Genomic DNA, 17,949 nt, shown 5'->3' with positions numbered 1-17,949 from the left:
TAGTGAGAAGTCAGACGTGTTGAGAGCAACTGAGCCAGCAGAGCTGTGAACAATCCAGTGGATTGGAGGTGGTAGATGAATAGGAGCCTCTATAGTAAAACCACAAAGAGTGTGGTTAAAGGAGTTGAAGTTTGGTGTGTGGAGATAGCTGGCAAAATAGATGACGAGAGCCTGCGGAAGAGAAGCTTGAAAATAGAACCCCAGACACATCGGATTCAAGCAGTTCAGCGAGAGTGAGATTCACCAGTGCCAGGTAGTGATGATGCCAGGCAAGTGCACAGAGGAGAAATGCAAATTTGTGATTTGCAGGTGGAGGCGAGAAGAGCAAATGAAGTCAGACAGTGGTAAGTTTGGTGGGATCACAAGAGGGAGAGGTGGCAGTGCGAATCATGTAGTGAGAGAAGCAGCCTGTGGAAGGGCAGTGTAAGAGGGGACGTTAAATCCATGCTTGGAGGATCTACTTGTGCATGCCAGAAGGGGGTTAGGAAAAGTTGTGCATTGCTAGGTGGGGCAGCTAGGAGAGGAAGGTGGCATTGTTAGTTATGCAGGGAGTAACTGAGCCAGCCTAGGGGCAGAGTAAGAGGAGAGACTGTCCATGTTTGGAGGATCCACCAGTGCAGGCCAGAGGGGACTGCCACGAACATGAAGAGTCAGGTGGGACAGATGCGTGGAGGGACAGAGCATTTATTGTTCAGGAAGTGATGAAAAGATGAAGAGAGACAGAAGTCTGAGACTTAGATCTCAAGGTGCAGATCAGAAGGGATCAGAGGAGGCATGTTGTGATAGAGGAGAGAGAGGGACAGAGACAGAATGGGGCAGATGGAGGGAGGTGAAGAGAAAGAAAGAGAAGGACCTGATGGTCCATGTTCAAAGCAGTGCAACCACCCATTCCCATTTGCCCAAGAGTAAATTTTAATCTTGAATGCTGATGAAACTTTACTAGCTATTGAAGTGGGCTCCCCTTATTGATGTCACTTCCTCATAATCATGCCACCTTATATGACATTAAAATATTTTGTGGATAAAGAAGTAATGGCGTGACAGGGTAGAAAGCAAAACAAGAAGAGTTTTCTTAAAATGAACGTTTTTGTGTGAAAGTGGAAGTGAATATATATTTGAACATGGACAAGGTTTGATGTTAAGTCTTTTATTTGGTCAAGTTTAAGATGGCATTTCAATGACTGTCTCTATGGACATGTAAAAATGCCAGTTATTACTCCTGAAGTACAGCAGTACTAAACAGGAGGATGAAGGGGAACATCGGTCATGCACTTTTATCATTTTTATCGACTAATATTAAATCTGCATCAACACCATAGCCACACAAACCATAATCATTATGCAACAACTCTAACAGAATAATCAGTCAGAATAATGTGCTTCACTGTCTATGCTCACCTGCTGACATACAGTATCTTCCAAAAATGGACAAATCAACTAACCTAACCAGTACTTTTGAAAAATGTGCACCGGATGAATCAAGGCAAGACCTGGACACATTGAGTCTGAGTCAAGAGCAAGAATTAGCAGTAGCTGATTCCAAATTGGAAGGCAGTTGTGGGCTGGAGGTTAGGGACCCAGCCTTGTGACCGGAAGGTCAACGGTTCGATCCCCTCAGCTGACAGTTCATGACTGAAGTGCCCTTGAGCAAGGCACCTAACCCCAATTGCTCCCCGGGTGCTGTGGATAGGGCTGGCCACGGCTCCGGGCAAGTGTGCTCACTGTGTTCACTAGTGTGCATGTATGTGAGTGTTTCACTGCACAGATGGGTTTAATGCGGAGGTCTAATTCCTCTGTGTACAAAACATAGTTGGCTGATGGTTCTGAATTCTAAGGCCCAAAACATACTCCACGCAAGGACGCGAACACAGACGCTTCAGGCTACGCAGACGGGGGTTCACACGTAGTTGCGTTAAAAATGTATCACAACACATTTCATAATGCGACGCAAGCGCAAGCTGCATTCTGAGCGTCACAGCAAGGGGCGCTATAACGACAGCCAAGCCTTACCAAGGGGTCTTGTACCGCCAAAGTGCTTTCTCAACTGCCATAACAGATGACCACTTAAGCCTCACGCAAAGATGGCTGAAGATTTCCAGTCCAACAGAAGAGGTAAAGCAGCGCACTCTTCACTACTGTTCAGGTTTAGCCGTTGAAGCTGCTGGAACAACAGTAGATCCTTGAGCTATACTCTATCACCCCCTTCATTACTGGGTGTTATAACCTCGACAGCAACGTAAGAACACGTGGTGAGTTCGTACAGAAGGGCCAAGCATTTGCAATGCGTTGCCCGAGTGTTCACATTTGCATTCACATCCTTGCGTTGAGGATGTTTCTGGCCTAATTCGAATAAAGATCGAGACCAGACTAAGCTTTTCAGCATCTCAAAAAAATGAAGAAAGGGGTTCATTTTGCATTCACTCTGATCCACTATACATTAATAATATTGCTAAATAATATTAGTATAATCTATTCTGTAATGTCATATGTTGTAGTCTTAGTCTAACTTTGGAAGCAAATGATGGTGAGGTTATTCTCTGTTCCTTCTTCTGCAAAAATCACACATACTTTCATTTTATTATCAAACGATAACATAGTCATAAAATTCTGATCTGCCCTCAGGAGATGTGTGAATCTTGGAACCAACGAATATCAACAAACCAATAATACTCAATTAAGCCTCATGGAAAGATCAATGAAAGGACTGTTTTATTCTGCTTGAAGGTTTTGTTGATATTTATTTATGACAGAAAAAAGTCCAGTCACCTCACCTCACACAGAGGCGTTGCACTCAGATGTTCTCGAGAACAACATCCGAGTCCACCTTACCCCAAGACTGAGACGAGGAGGAGTGATGATTCAATGATTCAAATCCGAGACCGTTAATTGTGGCCAGGTAGTAATCTTGAGTACACTTGAGTACACAGCTCTAAGTAGAAGTTTGAGAACTTATATTCTATTGCATGCATTAATCTTGAAAAACAAAGGCAAACATATTTTAACATGTTTAGTTTTACATGCAGTCTTTATGTAAATGATAAAAGAAAAACACAATTCTCACAAATGGGAAAAACTCATGACCTCTCTTTGTAACAGTACGGCATTACTCGACTGCCTGCAGCTCATTCCGCATCCTTTTGTGAATGCGCTGGTGTCTCGTAAGGTTAGCTCTTTGTTTAAAACTCTTCCCACACTCTGAGCACTGAAACAGCTTCTCTCTTGAGTGAATGTGCTGGTGTGTTTTAAGGTTGGTTCTGTGTCTAAAACGCATCCCACACTCTGGGCACCGGTACGGCTTCTCTCCAGTGTGAATGCGCTGGTGTCTTATGAGGTTACCGCTAAAATTCTTCCCGCACTCTGAGCAGAAATACGGCTTGTCTCCTGTGTGAATGCGCTGATGTACTAAGAGAGTGCTGTGTAGGTTAAAGCTCTTCCCGCACTCCGAGCAGGAATACGGCTTTTCTCCAGTGTGGATGCGCTGGTGTGTTTGGAGATTGCTCTGTTGATTAAACCTCTTCCCGCAGTCCGCACAGGAATACGGTTTCTCTCCGGTGTGGATGCGCTGGTGTGTTTTTAGGTTACCCCTATCTCTAAAACTCTTCCCGCACTCTGAGCACTGATACGGCTTTGCTCCTGTGTGAATGTGCAGGTGCAGTTGGAGAGTACTCTGTTGGGTAAACCTTTTTCCACACTCTGAGCAGCAGTACGGCTTCTCTCCTGTGTGAATGCGCTTGTGTTGTTGAAGCTGACTTTGTTGATTAAAACCCATTCCACAGTCTGAGCAGCAAAACGGTTTCTCTGTTGCATGACTGCGTTTGTGGAGTGTGAGGCTACTCAGTCTGGTAAAACTCTTCCCGCAGTCTGTGCAGTGATACGGTTTTTCTCCTGTGTGAATGCGCTGGTGTGTTTGTAGGTATCTCTGCAGAGTAAAACTCCTCCCGCACTCCGAACAGGAATAAGGTTTCTCTCCTGAGTGAATGAGTTGGTGTAGTTGGGGATCACGTTGATCATATTGAGTTTCGTTCTTGTCTGTTTTTTTCTTTGTCTGGCTGTGAGATGCGTTAGTGAAGATGGGATCAGAGGACGTTTGCTGGGCAGTGGAGCTCTTTGTAGATGCCATATTCTTCAATTTTATTTCTTCTGATTGTGAATTTCCTCCTGGTTTGCAGCAGGATATTGTACTTTCCTGGAGCAGGAAAAGAAAAACTATTAATACCGTAAAATACAAAGAAAAAGTATATCAATTGTTGGCAACCGCACCTCACAGTTATCAGTCTCAGCTTTGGAAGTAACAGAAGGAAGTATGTTTGCCACAAAAGCAATGAAAGACATGGTGGAGGATAAGTGCAAGTTTGAGGATATAAAATATCATCTAGAGTTGGTAATTGGTTTTAAATTACATACATCATGAATGCAAAAAATTATGTGAAGTGCAAAAATGCTAGGTGCAAAAAATTTTGTATACATCATTCAATGCCCTCTGGAAAAGAAATTTATTCCACAGCAAGCTGAGAACCCCTAGCACACTGCTGAAAGCATCAAGATGTTCTTATCAAATAAAGTAGCTGCTGGTGTTCTCGGAACAATGGACTAACACTGAACAGCAAAACTGGACATCTGTGATACGGTGTAAGTTTTGAAATTTTTGGTTGTAACAAATGCAAAAGTATGATTTTCCTTGCTGTTCAGTAAAAGCCCATGTTTCACAAATCTTCCTCTACGCCAACACCACAGTGGTGTCAGAAGTGGGATAGCCTGGGAGGCGTACTCTGTGCAGCTGTAATTGACTGTCCTGGCATCACAGCTGGACAGTGTCCATCACCATGATACAGCTGTCTCAGGCCCTGGAGGAAAAAGCACTACAAGTGCTTGTGAACCTGCCAACAGAGCAACACGATGAACTAACAGTATTGACCATGGCTCTCCATCAGTGGTTTGGGAAGGCGATGGCTGTGCAGTCAGTCAGGAAACTACTCCTGGAAGAATGGAGACTAGAGGTGGAGAGGACAAGCATACTGGTGGCAGGGCTGAGCACAGTGGTTCGGTAGGCATGCCCAGCATTCAAGAAGTCCTGAGGCGGCTAGTGGCAGAGCTAAGGCAAGGAAACTGGGCTCCAGTGCACACAAGCAGCACCCTTACTAGCATGGACAACACAGTGGCTGACAGAGAACGTGGAAGATGGCTGAGAGGAGTGCCATTGCTGCTGTCGCCCTTAGTAGTCCCAGACTTAACACTGTGAGCTACGAGGAGTTTCGCCATGCCCAGTCTCTCTGCTCACAGAGTTGGTGTTCAGCTGCAAGCCATGGTCAGAGGGGGCAGCACACCTGGTGTGAACTGTGCTAAGAAGCAGCTGTGCCAAGGGCATGGCCCCGAGAGAAGACTGGGGAGGGCCTGCTACCAAAGAGTGGGCACCCCTACCCCGCACCACTTGTTGTGGCCAGGACTCTGCATACCCCAAGGACTTTGCTCGAACTGTGTAGGTCAAAAGAATGACTGCCCATTGGGGGTGGGACTATTTGGCGTCTACCACAGGCTGTGCTACCATAGAGGCTCAGGAGGTGCGGCCATGCAAAGAGGCTCTCTGGAAGCTGTACACTCCTGGTGAGGAAGGGCAATATTTGCTGTTGTTACATTGCTAACAATGTTGTTGATAGTTGAATATATGTTTATGTACTGTTTATGTTGTGTTATGTTGGGTTGTACTGGTGAGATAGTGGGGTTTTGTGTGTGCCGAGAATGGAATGTGTTTATTTGGCCATTCAAATTTATCATAAGACTGAAATACCATCATTTTTTTAAAATACTGGTGTTAATTAAATACCACAGTATATGTTATTAATGTTACTCTGCCCAACCCCTAGTCCAAACCAAATTTGCTGTGAGCATTCAAGTCCCATCAGGTTTGAAAAAAATATTTCATGCTCTACCCTACAAACCCCATCACTGTCCATTCAGTGTCTATATGCTGACTAGAGAGCGAGTACCAGATCACGGATACAGCTTTCAGGGTATTTCTGAAACTCCAGGCTTTCGGGTTCCCAATAGTGCTGCACATTCGTACTGTATCTGTATAACTGCCCACATTTTTATGAGTTTATAATGCACACACCATATGGTCTCTGTTTGCCTAGTTTTGATGTTGGTTCTTGCGATCTGCTGCAGGTGTGCACTACATCCAACAGAATCTTTCTATCCAGTGTAACCTGATAATGAAGCACTTAATAAACACACAAAAGAAAGGAGAAACACAATAATCCCCCTGGCAAAGTTAGCTTGGAAGCATAACAGCACTTTAAATCTCCACTGACAGTATTAGCTATCAAAGTAAATATGGATCCTTCAATAGATTTTTGTATATTTATCATGCAAAATCTAAATAGAACATCACAAAATGCTCTTAATCAGTCTAAGTCAGCTAGGAAAACATGAGTATACAGTAAAAGCAAGCAAAACAGCTGACAACCCTAGTCAGCAAGGTCTGGATGAAGGCTGGTTCTTTGTTGGTTGGCTTCCCACTTTTCAAACAAGCAAACATCTTTCCAGCCATTTCTATGAGCATCAATGAAAAGCACAAAACCAGCAATGTGAGTAAGTGTTGAACAGCTCCCTACTTCCTACAGTACCGCTCCTTTGTCTCTCCCTCAAACAACACTGAGCAGGGACTGCTGAGCTTCTTCTTCTCCTCGGGTCTGATGGCGGTGGGCAAACAATGATTTGGTGCATTACCACCACCTTCTGGTAAAGACTGGGGGCTGGCATGTCTCTTCCATCCTAAAACAAGGCTACTACATCTGTCCCATCATATTCTGTTCAGATACGAATGTATATACACTGATCAGGCATTACATCATGACCACCTCCTTGTTTCTACACTCTTTGTCCACTTTATCAGCTCCACTTACTGTATAGCTGCACTTTGTAGCTCTACAGTTACAGACTGTAGTCCATCTGTTTCTCTGATACTTTGTTAGCCCCTTGTACCGTTCTTCGGTGGTCAGGTCCCCCATGGACCCTCACAGAGCAGGTACTATTTGGGTGGCGGATCATTCTCAGCACTGCAGTAACACTGACGAGGTGGTGGTGTGTTAGTGCTGGTCTGAGTGGATCAGTCTAACGAATACATGGTCTGACATGGTTTAAGTAGACATACTAGGGGTCAGGGGAAGAAGCAAAGAGGCAAGGGAAGTAGGTGACAATCAAAAGGTTGGGGAAGAAGGTGAAGGAGGTTGAGGGTCAGGGGAGACCCCAGTGAAGAGTGAAGTTGTTCTCACCTCAGGAGGAACAATGCAGATAAAACATCAAAGGACATACAACTGTAAGACAATGCAACTGACACAACAAAAGGACCACATGTTAGAGCATAGAAGTAATCACATGTGAAAGGACCTATACGTTCTCTCAATGTAGAGAGCCAGTGAGCCAGTGGGATATGGAGGAACTAGAATGTTGATCAGATGGTAGGGTGTGGCAAGGCGCCCTTCATTTGGATTGGTGGAGAAGTATCTCATGAACAGGTAAAGAGATGGCCTACTTGCCACTGGCTGTTAAAGGCAGTGTGTTGCTGTTAAGATTTATAAGATCAGAAAGGAAAAGATGATGCAGAGAGTAGATGAATTCGATACAGTTCAATAGCTTCACAATGACACTGCTGCAATTGAAAATGCAGACATACTTTGCTCTGCTTTAAGCTTTAGCTAAGCTATAACCACTTTTCTTACATCTCTGGCAGGAAAACTTTCCTCAAAAGTGGAATAATTTCTTCTGAAATGTCTCTTAACAATCGACTTTGCATTTGCCAGATTTGACCCTAAATAGACTAGAGAATCTGAACAAGAAGCTGGCGAACGAGAAAATGACTTCAACCTCGCAACTTTTTAGCGTTTGACAGTTTCTCGTTGCAGATTAAAGGTATCAGGAAACCAGCCGAATAAATTGCTTATGAATGCAATTAAGTCTGTTTGTCTTCAAATTCTCCATGTTCATCTTAAATCTTTCTCTTTGCCTAAAAATCTAACTCTGCTGTGGTGCCGCATGTTGCAGACCCCTGGCCTAAAGGGGCAGTCATTAGGTTGCTGGTTCGATCCCCTTGGCTGACAGTCCATGACTGAAGTGCCCTTGAGCAAGGCACTTAACCTCCAATTGCTCCCCGGGTGCCGTGGATAGGGCTGCCCACCGCTCCGGGCAAGTGTGCTCACTGCCCCCTAGTGTGTGTGTTCACTAGTGTGCATGTATGTGGGTGTTTCACTGCACGGATGGGTTAAATGCAGAGGTCTAATTTCACAGTGTGCAAACACAGAGACAAATGGTTCTCAATAATTGCCAGTACTACTAAAAGGATGATTGAGGGGACACTGATCATGCTCTTGCACATCTGTAACATCAACTGGCAAGAAATCTGCATTAACACCACAGCCACACAAACCAAAATCACCAAGCAACAACTCTACCACAATGCTGGAGAGTGCATCACTGGACAAATCAAGAAACTTAACCAGTGTCTTTGAAAAATATTCACCGAAATATTTAAAGCCATAGTAGAACACAATGGGCTATGGTGGCAGGATACAGCACATGTGCACTGGCATTTGCTTAAAGTTCCTGCTGCTTTCAGTGGCATCTTGAGGCATTTGATGAGGCCTGAATATCACAGGATCATGTTTCTATACCAAAATAAAATTGGCCATTTCCTAGACATTTGGAGCCAAAGTTGTACATTAACAGGTGAAAGGGTCCTGTTTGTTTTACTTTAATGTGCATAAGTTTGAGAAATTCCTTTCCAGACTGTAAAAGGACATGCCATTCTGCTTCATGCTTTATTCTTAAATAACAAGGGTCAAAATATGCTACGGAGTTTAAAGTGCAGTGATTATGGAAATGGTTACATATATGCATGATAACCGCACAACCCAAATACAATGCTCACAAATGAAATCATGTCAGGACCTCTTTTTCTCAAGGTACAGACAATGGCCTTCACTAGAAGCTATCAAAATCAAAGAAATACAGGATACATCACTGAAGTTAAGATGAACAAAATTGATCATGAAAGTGAAGTTTTTTTGATTTGACAAACTCGCGCAGATGCCCACTTTCCTGTTGCACTTGGGTGTCTTCAAATTACTGCCTGAAACGTGTTCCACAGTCTGAGCGTTAACACAGTTTCTGTCCTTTGTGAATGCGCTGGTGTCTCGTAAGGTTAGCTCTTTGTCTAAAACTCTTCCCACACTCTGAGCACTGAAACAGCTTCTCTCTTGAGTGAATATGCTGGTGTGTTTTAAGGTTACCTCTGTCTCTAAAACGCATCCCACACTCTGGGCACCGGTACGGCTTCTCTCCAGTGTGAATGCGCTGGTGTCTTATGAGGTTACCGCTAAAGTTCTTCCCGCACTCTGAGCAGAAATACGGCTTGTCTCCTGTGTGAATGCGCTGATGTACTAAGAGAGTGCTGTGTAGGTTAAAGCTCTTCCCGCACTCCGAGCAGGAATACGGCTTTTCTCCAGTGTGGATGCGCTGGTGTGTTTGGAGATTGCTCTGTTGATTAAACCTCTTCCCGCAGTCCGCACAGGAATACGGTTTCTCTCCGGTGTGGATGCGCTGGTGAGCTTTAAGGTTACTGTTGTTCCTAAAGCTCTTCCCGCACTCTGAGCACTGATACGGCTTTGCTCCTGTGTGAATGTGCAGGTGCAGTTGGAGAGTTCTCTGGAGATTAAACCGCATCCCACACTCTGAGCAGCAGTACGGCTTCTCTCCTGTGTGAACGCGCATATGTTGTTGAAGGTAACTCGGTTGAATAAAACTCTTCCCACAGTCTGAGCAGGAGTACGGTTTCTCTGCTTTGTGGGTGCTCTGGTGGAGCGTGAGGCTACTCAGTCTGGTAAAACTCTTCCCGCAGTCTGTGCAGTGATACGGTTTTTCTCCTGTGTGAATGCGCTGGTGTGTTTGCAGGTATCTCTGCAGAGTAAAACTCCTCCCGCACTCCGAGCAGGAATAAGGTTTCTCTCCTGTGTGAACGAGCTGGTGTGGTTGGGGATCGTGTTGAGTTCTGCTCTTGCCTGTTTTTTTCTTTGTCTGGCTGTGAGATGCATTAGTGAAGACGGGATCGGAGGACGTCTGCTGGGCAGCAGAGCTCTCTGTTGACGCCATATTCTCCAACCTAAATTCGCCTGCTTGTGATGGGATAGTACGCTTTTCTGGAGAGGTAAAAGAGTAAAGATATATTAAAAACAGCGTGAAATGCAAGAACACTTTTATGAACTCTAACAGTCAGGCTGTATCTATCAGTTAAATTAATAACAAATTTAGGATATCTTGTGAACCGCCCAAACACTGGAGTGGATATGGAAGCAAACACAGTGATTTTTTAATTAATTTATTTATTTTAATTAGTCGTATTCGCAGTGTATTGTCTTCTTTAATTTGGCTGTTTTGCATCAGGCCATATCACCCATTGAGAGCTGAGACATGATCAGCCTAGTTCCAGCTCCAAGACATTCTCTTCTGCAAGACATACACCAATCAAGCATAACGTTAAGACATTATTGTTTCTATGGTTCTACTGTAGTCCATCTGTTTCTCTGATACTTTGTTACCCCCTTTTACCCTGTTCTTCAGTGGTCAGGACCCCCATGGACTCTCACAGAGCAGGTACTATTTGGGTGGTGGATCATTCTCAGCACTGCAGTAATGCTGACGTGCTGGTATGAGTGGAACAGACACAGCAGTGCTGCTAGAGTCTTTAAACACTGTGTCCATTCACTGTCCACTCTATTAGACACTCCTACCTTGTCCGTCCACCTTGTAGATGTAAAGTCAGAGACGACAGCTCATCTGCTGCTGCACAGTTTGTGTTGGTCATCCTCTAGTCCTTCATCAGTGGTCACAGGACGCTGTTGGCTGGATATTTTTGGTTGGTGGACTATTCTCAGTCCAGCAGAGACACTGAGGTGTTTATATACTCCAGCAGCACTGCTATGTCTGATCCACTCAGACCAGCACAACATGCACTAACACACCACCACCACGTCAGTGTTACTGCAGTGCTGAGAATGATCCACCACCCAAATAGTACCTGCTCTGTGAGGGTCCATGGGGGTCCTGACCACTGAAGAACAGGGTAACAGAGTATCAGAGAAACAGATGGACTACAGTCTGTAACTGTAGAACTATAAAGTGCAGCTATACAGTAAGTGGAGCTGATAAGATGGACAGTGAGTGCAGAAACAAGGAGGTGATCAGACAATGTTATGCCTGATCTGTGTAGATCCTACAGGATTTCTCTGTACACTGTAACATGACAACGAAGAGCATAATAAATACACAAAAGACTATTTGAGTTCTAAGTATTTATCATGCAATTACTAAATAAAACATCACAAACACTGTAAAACCCTACAAATATAGTGATACATATGGAAAATAAATACATGGACATTTTGGACATACATTTCAAATAAACAGTTTTATTTAAAAATGTACTCCAATTACTACTTTACCCAAAACATTCGTGGCCAGTGTCATATATTTTAAGTGCATTTGATAATTGCATTCACATCTATTTCTTTTCCATAGCAAGAGTTAAGAGCTCACATTAACCTACTGAGCCAGGTCTGGATGAATCCTGCCTCTGTGCTGGTTGGCTCACATATTTTGCATCCCACTTTTCACAAAGCAAACTTCTCTCCAGCCACTTCCATGAGTCTCAATAAATGAAAACAACAATAATAATAATAAACACAAAACAAAAAAATCTGAGTGTTAAACAGCCCCCCACTTTCCACAGTATTGCTTCTTTGTCTCTCCCTCAAAAAAAAAAAAACACGGAGAAGGGAGTGGTGGGATGGCTGATCATCTTCTTCTTGGGTTTACTGGCTGTTGGCACCTATAGGTGCATTACCGCCACCTCCTGGTAGGACTTTGGGCTTATACTCTATATGGACAAAAGTATTGGGACACCTACAGAACATTTTATGACGATCCGTTCTAAATCCACAGGCATTAATATGGAGTTGGTCCCCCCTTTTCAGCTCTAACAGCTTCCACTGTTCTGGGAAGCTTTCTACACGATTTTGCAGAGGGTCTGTGGGAATTTTTGCCCATTCATGCAGGTCAGTGTGAGGTTAATGTGAGGTTAGACACTGATGTTGGACAAGAGGGCCTGGCTCACAGTCTGTTCTAGTTCATCACAGAGGTTTTGGATGGGGTTGAGGTCAGGGCTCTATGAGGGCTGGTCAAGTTCCTCCACACCAAACTCACCCAGTCAGGCCTTTATGGACTTTGCTTTGTGCACTGGGGCTCAGTCATGCTGGAACAGAAGGTTCTTCCCCAAATGGTTCCCGAAGTTAGCTAGAAGCATAGAGTGGTCCAACATGCCTTGGTACTGAAGCATTAAGATTTCCCTTCACTGGAACTAAGGGTTTTAGGCCCACCCCTGAAAAACATCCCTATAGCATCATCCCTTTTCACCAAACTTTACAGTTGGCACTCAGGCAGGTTATGGTCTCCTTTATGAGTGAGGGCCACAACTTTTCACTGATTTACTGCTTTGTGGCTAAAATTCCAGAACTTTTGTCTATATAGTGTATTGTGTGTGTGTGTATATATATTTTGTTTCTTAATATTATTAATGTTCTTGTATTTAAGTACTACAAGGGTCTACGCACGTAAGATTAAAGTAAAAAGCATTTTATTAAAAAATACTCAACTGCTACATATTTATTTAATTCTGGAAGCAACAATTTAGACCATAGCATGATGTTGCTTACTAACTAACACCACTGAGACCAAACCCTTCATAAAGAAAACGTGCCCCTTTGCTGTTATACCCCAGCAAACATGCCCCTGCCCTCCTGATATAAAGGCTTAGTGTGGGCCGCCAACATAGGCCCTAACTGACACAAGGCCCCAAATTGGGCAGTAACTCTTCTCCCAAGTCTAATAGACGGTGATGTCATTTTAAACCCTTATAATAGAAGAAGCTGAACTCAGTTTGTTTTTCTACTGAAAGTCGACCCATTTTCCCCCAAATCTGGTGGAATCAGACGGCGTCTCTTGTGATCTGCTCTGTAAAACTGATTTTTATTAAATAAAACAAAGAGCGTTGGAGATTTTTGGCTTTCCGCAGTAAATTGTAAGCGTATAGCGATATGTGAGATCATAAAACACGTTCTGTTAATTTGAGAGCAGCTTTTACAAAAAAACAGACATTAATAAAATAAAAATGTACATTTATTTCATGGAGTTACTGAAGAATTTCCCTTATGATGTGGTCATGAAAAATCAGATGGACAAACCAAAACATACCCCGGAGAACATGAGGTTAAGGGACTCTTTCTCCGACCTACCCAACACGATCAGCTTCATGGTTCTTCAAATAAATTAAATAATAAAAGAAATCTGTTACATCTGAACTCTTGGAAACATGAGAAATAAATCGCTACTCCTCGAAAGGGAGCTGCTTTTCAGAGTGATCCTAGTAACTTCATGTTTGGCCCATTTAAAACGTTTATATTGTGACTTTGACAGTTGGAAATCTACTTGGGTGTTGCAGGAGATCATTTAACCCCACGCAGTGTGAGCTTCAGATGAAAAAACGCTCATAAAAATCCAATTCGGCTGTAAAGAAACAGGAATTGGTCATAAAATATTCCTGATCAGTGCATCCCTACTGAATAGCTGCACCTCCTTCCTCACTTTGAACAGTGAGGCAGCTTTTCACCAGTGTGAACGCGCTGGTGTCCTATGAGATAGTCATGTCGGGTGAAGCTCTTCCCACACTCGGTGCAGTGATACGGTTTAACTCCTGTGTGAATGTGCTGGTGCAGCTGGAGATAACTCCGCCGAGTAAAACTCTTCCCGCACTCCGAGCAGCAGTACGGCTTCTCTCCGGTGTGAACGAGCTGGTGATTTCGGAGTGTGCTCTGCTGAGTAAAGCCCTTCCCGCACTCTGAGCAGCAGTACGGCTTCTCTCCTGTGTGAATGAGCTGGTGGCGCTGGAGTTCGCTCTGTCGAGTAAAGGTCTTCCCACACTCCGAACAGGGATATGGCTTCTCTCCCGTGTGAATGCGCTGGTGGTTCTGGAGATTCGTCTGTTGATTAAACCTCTTTCCGCACTCTGGGCAACAATACGGTTTCTCTCCTGTGTGGATGAGCTGGTGTCTTTGGAGAAAGTTCTGTTGGGTAAAACTCCTGCCGCACTCTGGGCAGCAATACGGCTTCTCTCCGGTGTGAATGCGCTGGTGTGTTTGGAGGTTACAGAGCTGATTAAACGTCTTCCCACATTCTGAACAGCAATGCGGTTTCTCTCCGGTGTGGATGAGCTGGTGTCGTTGGAGATGGGCCTGTCGAGCGAAACTCCTCCCGCAGTCTGAGCAGCGGTGAGTTCTCTTTTGGCTTTTATCGTTCTGATTTATCTGTGTTCGTCTGCGAAACGCGTTAGTGAGGACAGAACCAGAGAACGTTCGCCGAGTTCTGGAGCTTCTTCTAGATGCCATATTCTCATATTCTGATCTCTTCCATTCTTCAGCAGCCGTGTTGTCCTCTCATGATGTGCATGCGGAGATAAGTTTACACTGTGTAATGGTCATTCATTTCTGGAGGAGAAAATAGAAAACGTTTTACATATTTATGGTGGTTAGTGTAGTGGTTAACACCTCTGCCTTCTACACTGTAGACTGGGGTTCAATCCCCCACCTGGGCAAACACGCTACAGTATAACAATAAGAGTCCTTGGGCAAGACTCCCAACACCACCTACGCCTACCTGTGTAAAATGATCAAATTGTAAGTCGCTCTGGATAAGAGCGTCAGCCAAATGCTGTAAATATGTATATATACACAGATCAGGCATAAAATCATGACCACCTCCTTGTTTCTACACTCATTGTCCATCTTATCAGCTTCACTTACTGTATAGCTGCACTCTGTAGTTCTACAGTTTCAGACTGTAGTCCATCTGTTTCTCTGATACTTTGTTACCCCCTTTTACCCTGTTCTTCAGTGGTCAGGACCCCCATGGACCCTTACAGAGCAGGTACTATTAGAGTGGTGGATTATTCTCAGCACTGCAGTAACACTGATGTGGTGGTGGTGTGTTAGTGTGTGTTGTGCTGGTCTGAGTGGATCAGACGCAGCAGTGCTGCTGGAGTGTTTAAACACTGTGTCCACTCACTGTCCACTCTGTTAGACACTCCTACCTTGTCGGTCCACCTTGTAGGTATAAACTGCAATCTATGAAAATTTTATTTTACTCTAAAATATTATATTTATTTATATTTTATTATATTTTAACTTTAAACTGTAAATTAATCTATGTATTTGATATCTACAGAGGTGTATATTCATTTATTTCCGATGGTGATGAGTAGTTCAGTTTGAAACTACTATCCCCAGAACCAACAGCACATGACTGAGGTGTCCTTGAGCAAGACGCCTAATTCCCAACTGCTCCCCAGGCGCTGTGGATTGGGCTGCCCACCACCCTGGGCAAGTGTGCTCACTGCCCCCTAGTGTGTGCGCTCACTAGAGTGTATGTGGTGTTTCACTGCACGGATGGGTTAAATTCGGGGGTGAAACGTCCCGATTATGGGACTAATAAGAGTCACTTAATACTATGGACAGCGGGCTGTTTTATTAGTCCAAAAATAATGCCATTATACTATAATACGTTTAGACCCCCTTCTAATGTATGCTGCATCAGAATCTGTCTTAATTTTCAGATGATTCAGAATGAATTATGACTGACAAGTTACAGGCTTATATTATAAGGAACTAAAGACTTTAAGGATATAATCACAGACATACAGTACTGTGCGAAAGTCTTGGGCACCCAAGACACATTTTCAAAATCTATTTATTTGTGTAGTTTATTTGCTGAGAAAAGTGTTAATATTTGAATAAATAACACTTACAGAATGAATATATATATATATATATACATATATATATATATAGTGACTTTCTGGATGTTAGTGTATTTGTGTGTGTGTTTACCCATTTCCAAGCCTCTCCTCGAGGAAGTCCAGTATTATATGTAGTTAAAAAGCCAATCAGTGCTCAGTAAATTGAGCTCATGATGTGATTGATGATATTAACGAGTCTCTGTGGCGGCTGTGAAGGTGTCAAGGAAAAATATGGACCCGAGAAATTCTTGTTACTGTTTATTGTTTTTATGTTTATTTGAATTATGAATACGACTTTATTCTAATCTATATTGTGCTACGGGGCAGTCGTGGGCTGGAGGTTAGGGAACCAGCCTCGTGAATGAAAGGTCCCCGGTTCGATCCCCAGAGCCGACAGCACATGACTGAGGTGTTCTTGAGCAAGACACCTAACCCCCAACTGCTCCCCTGGCGCTGCGGATTGGGCTGCCCACCGCTCCGGGCAGGCGTGCTCACTGCCCCCTAGTGTGTGTGGTGCTCACTAGAGTGTATGTGGTGTTTCACTGCATGGATGGGTTCAATGCAGAGGTAAAATTTCCCCGTTTGTGGGACTAATAAGGGTCACTTAATCTAATCTAATCTAATAAACTCACTGCTTAGAAGCCTAAAACTTTCATGCTGTACTGTATTAGTCACAGAAGAGAGATATTAAAGGGGTACTCCACCAACATTTCTGCATAATGATGTAAGGTTTTTAAGTATTTTTACTACAAACAGTAAACAGAGCATGAAGGAGGGGTCCATACAGGCACCACAGCCAAAATGAGCCTGCCCTGCCCTGCCCTGGTCTGCCCTGCCCTGCCCTGCCCTGCCCTGCCCTGCCCTGCCCTGCCCTGGTCTGGTCTGCCCTGCCCTGCCCTGCCCTGCCCTGCTCTGTCCAGCTCTGCCCTGCCCTGCTCTGCCCTGCTCTGCCCTGCTCTGTCCAGCTGAGTCTCTGAGCTGCTTCTGCGCCTTAAAGCTTTTGTAACCCAGAACTGAAGAGGCGAGTTTCTCTAACTGACACTGGACATGAAAACAGCGTTAGACTGCCAGAGAGCGTCTTTACCTTCAGCGCAGAGCAGCTGCTCTTCCTCCTCTTTCTCTTCCTCCAACAACACGGTGGAGTCACGTGGGCGACCCGTGCGAGCTGACCTCACTGGGGGCTGGAGAAGCAGAGCGCCACCTGCTGGTCAAAAGGGGCTTCATTGAGCGCGGCTGAACCAACTGCGAATGCTATTTTTAATCCCACCCGTATTGGGACAAGCCCCGCCTCCTGCGCTTGGCTTGTTGAACAGTCAATACAATAGACCGCAATGGAACCTAACGAGCAGACCCTCCACAGGGGCAGTTCACCTAGGAGCAATAATACCCCCTTATTTAAAGGACAGGAACAGGGAAATGTGGAGGGAACACCTGCAGGAACGGTGTGGAGGATATTTCTTCAGGAATCTATTCCTACAAAATTTCCAGTTATCATTTTTCTGTGGGATTCCTGAAGGAATCCTGCTGTCCAGCTGTCAGGGAAATACTCGGATCCGGGGGTGATTCTAAGATCAGCACTGTTAGGGGTGCTGAGTGCCCCTAAAAAGGGCCTAGACTCACCTGTGAGGGATCTCCCTCACAGTTTTCTATTTTTAAAAAATAAATCAATAGAAACAGAAAGCTGATTGCTCTTCTGGATAATTCTTCAGTGATCAATTTTCTGGAGTAGTTGGAGTGAGAAAAGATAAGAATAAATGCTCAAAATATATTTCGACATTTAATTCAGTTATTCAAATGCATTAATGAATTCACTTTAAAACTGATTTAGTATGTTTTTTTTTAATTATTATATGGATCCTGCAGGAATTTGTCTGCACAAATGACACTAATGTCTGCACAGTTCCTGCAGGGTACCTTCAAATTCCTGTTTTGTAAAGATCCCTACATTATATTAAGGATGGACACAGAATGAATTTTAAATTCACAAAAAACATATTTTTCAGTCGGGTAAAGTCTTTTCAGTTGCTGTGCACTTCTGTAAATCATTACACAGA

The 17,949-nt window shown here is 44.0% G+C and overlaps 1 pseudogene; it reads right to left on the bottom strand.

Moving 5' to 3' along the window:
• Positions 1-2,718: 2,718 nt before the first annotated feature.
• On the bottom strand, positions 2,719-17,066 carry LOC108412001 (annotated as a pseudogene).
• Between the last annotated feature and the right edge of the window lie 883 nt (positions 17,067-17,949).

The sequence above is a fragment of the Pygocentrus nattereri genome, chromosome 2 (genome assembly GCF_015220715.1).
Source record: "Pygocentrus nattereri isolate fPygNat1 chromosome 2, fPygNat1.pri, whole genome shotgun sequence".
NCBI classification, from domain to species: domain Eukaryota; kingdom Metazoa; phylum Chordata; class Actinopteri; order Characiformes; family Serrasalmidae; genus Pygocentrus; species Pygocentrus nattereri.
Note: the sequence above shows the minus strand (reverse complement) of the source record. Positions and strands in the feature narration are given on the sequence as shown.